Source organism: Perca fluviatilis, chromosome 19, assembly GCF_010015445.1.
Source record: "Perca fluviatilis chromosome 19, GENO_Pfluv_1.0, whole genome shotgun sequence".
Taxonomy (NCBI): Eukaryota; Metazoa; Chordata; class Actinopteri; order Perciformes; family Percidae; genus Perca; species Perca fluviatilis.
In genome coordinates this window covers 2,286,798-2,291,797 of record NC_053130.1, presented here as the reverse complement: position 1 = coordinate 2,291,797, position 5,000 = coordinate 2,286,798, and the positions used below count along the sequence as shown (strand labels likewise).

The following is a 5,000-nucleotide window of genomic DNA, read 5'->3' as shown; positions in this document are numbered from 1 at the left end:
ACAACACCACCAAAATATTTAGTTGTTTTCACCCGCGAGCGTATTCGTGTAAACAGGGCCTAAAACCCTTGTTTATTTATTTTTATTTATTTAACCTTTATTTAGTAGTAGTTTATTTTGAACAAAATATTAAATAAATAAATATATAATTTTTAAATTAAAATGACAGCTTAATAAGGTCATGTACTTCTCAGCATAATCTTCCAAAATTATTTTAAGTAATTCAAATTAGAAATTCCCATGTTCAAAAACCTTTATTTAACCAGATAGGCCGTTGAGAACAGGTTCGCATTTGCAACGGTGACCTGGCCAAGAAAAGCATAAGCGAGCAAGACAGTAGGGCCGCTCCCTCTTAGTGGATCAGTGGACTAATCGGTGGTTTTGGTCTTAGTCAACTTAGATCTCTTTAGTCCATTAGTCATGTCTGATGCTGTTTTCATGCTGAATGACTTATTTCCAAGAAACGTACGAGCTCATCTCTGGTAAACACAAGAATTAAAGTGGTGCTTTTAGCACGACTCTTAGTGGAGAAACTCAGATTTACAGATCTGTCGATTTAAATCAACTAATCGATGAGTCGGTACGATTGAATGAGTGTTAGTCGACTCAGAATTTCTTTAATCGAACACAGCCCTACAGGACAACATACAGTTTCACATTCAATACAGAATACAACAGGCTACATAAAGTGCAGATTAGGTAGGCATTACAAAGCCAGTGCGAGGTGAGTAGGTGTGAATCTTCAGTGATCTCCCGATTCGATTACCATTATCATGTCAGCGATTCAATTTGATATCTCGATTGCGTCACGATGCGTCAAATAAATTTATCTATTAAAGCCATGTAGGATATTTAATTCATAGCTTTTCAAGCTTCATAAACCAAACATTCTGCAGTGCTCTAATACTAAATAAATTGGATACATAAAACTATACAGCACTGAGCACATGGCACCTCCTGAATGTGCAAAACATACAAGAATATGTAAACAGAAATGTTGTCAGGCCTACATTACATTATAAACAGAAATAATCGATTATGAGCCGGCCGATTATCGATGCAGCATCGTCCACGATTCCATGCATCGATTATTTGATTAATTTCAACACCTCTAGAGGTGAGGTGAGGTGTTCCTGAACTTCCTACCTTGTTTGTTGCTTGTCGGCTGAGGACTGACTCCTCGGCTGCCCCGGTGCATGCTGGGAGCCAGCAGGCTGGCCTGGTACAGAGACTCCAGCTCCGACAGTTCCTCGCCGTGCGATGCCTCTCCGCCCGTTGCCCTCTGGGAGCCGTAGTATCTGTTGACGTTCTCCGCCCAGCGCTCCACGGGCAGCGCCGCTCGGAAGTCCTGGCCAGGGGACGGGGGGGAATCTGGGGGCAAGGAAAAGGGCGAGACAACCAGCTATTAGGCTAACTGAAATCAAACCATGCCAATCTCTAGGTATGGTGAAGGGTATGTGATGATGTGGGGGGTATGGTGAAGGGTATGTGATGATGGGGGGGTATGGTGAAGGGTATGTGATGATGTGGGGGGTATGGTGAAGGGTATGTGATGATGATGGGGGTATGGTGAAGGGTATGTGATGATGATGGGGTATGGTGAAGGGTATGTGATGATGATGGGGTATGGTGAAGGGTATGTGATGATGATGGGGGTATGGTGAAGGGTATGTGATGATGGGGGGTATGGTGAAAGGGTATGTGATGATGATGGGGTATGGTGAAGGGTATGTGATGATGGGGGTATGGTGAAGGGTATGTGTGATGTGGGGGTATGGTGAAGGGTATGTGATGATGATGGGGTATGGTGAAGGGGTATGTGATGATGTGGGGGTATGGTGAAGGGTATGTGATGATGGGGGGTATGGTGAAGGGTATGTGATGATGATGGGGGTATGGTGAAGGGTATGTTGATGATGGGGGGTATGGTGAAGGGTATGTGATGATGTGGGGGTATGGTGAAGGGTATGTGATGATGTGGGGGTATGGTGAAGGGTATGTGATGATGTGGGTTGGGGGTATGTGTGAAGGGGGGGGGGGTATGGTGAAGGGTATGTGATGATGGGGGGTATGGTGAAGGGTATGTGATGATGGGGGGTATGGTGAAGGGTATGTGATGATGGGGGGTATGGTGAAGGGTATGTGATGATGGGGGGTATGGTGAAGGGTATGTGATGATGTGGGGGGTATGGGTGAAGGGTATGTGATGATGTGGGGGTATGGTGAAGGGGTATGTGATGATGGGGGGTATGGTGAAAGGGTATGTGATGATGTGGGGGTATGGTGAAGGGTATGTGATGATGGGGGGTATGGTGAAGGGTATGTGATGATGGGGGGTATGGTGAAGGGTATGTGATGATGGGGGGTATGGTGAAGGGTATGTGATGATGGGGGGGTATGGTGAAGGGTATGTGATGATGGGGGGGTATGGTGAAGGGTATGTGATGATGGGGGGTATGGTGAAGGGTATGTGATGATGTGGGGGCCAAGGGAACTTTATCAGGATGCATAATATCCTGGATCCATGAAATAACTGGCCTGCCTGCCTCTATGGGAATCTAACATAGGGGTGTAGTGACTTTAGTTGCCAGTGGTTTAGACATTAATGGCTGTGTGTTGAGTTATTTTGAGGGGACAGCACATTTACACTGTTATACAAGCTGGACACTTAATACTTTACATTGGAGCAAAGTGTCATTTCTTCAGTGTTGTCCCATTAAAAGATATAATGAAATATGTACTAAAATGTGAGGGGGGTACTCACTTTTGTGAGATACTGGCGAGACGACTGGCGAGACAACTGGCGGGTCAACGGGAGAATCAACGACATCAGCCGGGTGTAAGCAGGACCAACTGCGTGTTGGGAACGAAGTCGCAAGGGGTGTTGTCGGGGGTTGTCGGGGGTAAAATGGCGCCTCCTCCGTCCTCACGTGACTCCTGTCGATGGGGTGAACAGGTGAAGGGGGCGGGGCCAGTGCTAGGATAGAGACGGAAGGCGTTCGGGGCCAATGGGAGGGAAGCTCCGCCTCCTCAGGTGGAGGGGGAGGAGCCACCTCTGTCGGGGGTTTCCCAAAGCGAGAGCAGGGGCCTCCGGTCCTGCCGTCCTCCCTGGGTGAACCTGTAGGGGCCACGGGGCCGGAGGGAAGGTCCGAAAGTGAGGTCATTTTTGGAGGGAGGGGCTTAACGAGGCAGGGGGAGAGAGGCGGGGCCTGCTGGTCCAGACTGGAAGCTGATTGGTCGCCCTGTCTCTCTGTCAGAAGAATTTGGAGCGAGAGAGGCTTTTCACTGCAGAGAGAGAGAGAGAGAAAGAGAGAGAGAGAGGCAGAGAGAGAGACAGAGAGAGAAAGAGAGAGAGAGAGACAGAGAGAGAGAGAAAAAGAGAGAAAGAGAAAGACAGAGAGAGAGACAGAAAGAGAGAGACAAAGACAGTAAGGGAGGGATGCAAGCACGGCAACGGTCTTCATAGCGTTAAAATCAGAAAACAAAAACACCAAAAAAAGTATGAACTAATTACTAAATCTAATGTATATAACATATTTGTCATAATTTAAACAAGTCTCCCAAAGAGAAACTGGTATATCTCTCTCCCCCGCCTCTGCTGGCTGCGGTGTGTGTGTGTGTGTGTGTGTGTGTGTGTGTGTGTGTGTGTGTGTGTGTGTGTGTGTGTGTGTGTGTGTGTGTGTGAGTGAGACCTCCAGCTTACAGCGGGGTCTCTGAGCCAGTCATGGCCCAGCGACGAGCTAGCGGCCGGCTGTCGCCTCACTTCATGGAAGCTTCTCGACTCCGAAAACTTTGAAGCAAATTGTCAATTCGGCAAAATTTTCGCAAGACTGAAGACTATATTTGAAATCTAAACAGTTCATTTCTCACCTAAAACGTTGTCAGAAGTGAATTTAGTGATGAATAAGATGGCGAAAACTGTTAAAATTGTCCCGTTGTTGGTCTGTCTGTACCGGAAACCCGACACTAGTTGACCTAGGTCCCTATGCTGAGAAGGGAACAGTGAAAAGCCCCTGCCCTGAAGTAGGAGCTGAAAGAGTTACAGGAACTGCGGCCAGAGGAACTTAAAATTCCCCAAATTGGTCCAGTCGGAACACGAGGAAAAAAGGGTTCTAGGAACTGCAAAAATCCCTCCGGTCGGAAAGCGGCTCAAGCTAGCTACAGTATCTCACAAAAGTGAGTACACCCCTCATATTTTAGTAAATATTTCATTATATCTTTTAATGGGACACTGAAGAAATGACACTTTGCTACAATGTAAAGTAGTAAGTGTCCAGCTTGTATAACAGTGTAAATGTGCTGTCCCCTCAAAATAACTCTACATACAGCCATTAATGTCTAAACCACTGGCAACTAAAGTCAGTACACCCCTATGTTAAATTCCCATAGAGGCAGGCAGACTTTTATTTTTAAAGGCCAGTTATTACATGGATCCAGGACCTAGACCTAGAGATTGGCATGGGGTACTTTCCATAAGATCATCTCTCAATGCAAATCAAACCAGCTATTAGGCTAACTGAAATAAAACCATGCCAATCTCTAGGTATGGTGAAGGGTATGTGATGATGATGGGGGGTATGGTGAAGGGTATGTGATGATGATGGGGGGTATGGTGAAGGGTATGTGATGATGATGTGGGGGTATGGTGAAGGGTATGTGATGATGTGGGGGGGCCAAGGGAACTTTATCAGGATGCATAATATCCTGGATCCATGAAATAACTGGCCTTTCAAAATAAAAGTCTGCCTGCCTCTATGGGAATTTAACATAGGGGTGTACTGACTTTAGTTGCCAGTGGTTTAGACATTAATGGCTGTGTGTTGAGTTATTTTGAGGGGACAGCACATTTACACTGTTATACAAGCTGGACACTTAATACTTTACATTGGAGCAAAGTGTAATTTCTTCAGTGTTGTCCCATTAAAAGATATAATGAAATATGTACTAAAATGTGAGGGGTGTACTCACTTTAGTGAGATACTGTACATCGGACTACAGGT

At 46.0% G+C, this 5,000-nt stretch overlaps 1 pseudogene; it reads right to left on the bottom strand.

Annotated features, from left to right (window-relative positions):
• Positions 1-5,000, bottom strand: part of LOC120548431 — a 43,712-nt pseudogene that overhangs the window by 9,492 nt on the left and 29,220 nt on the right.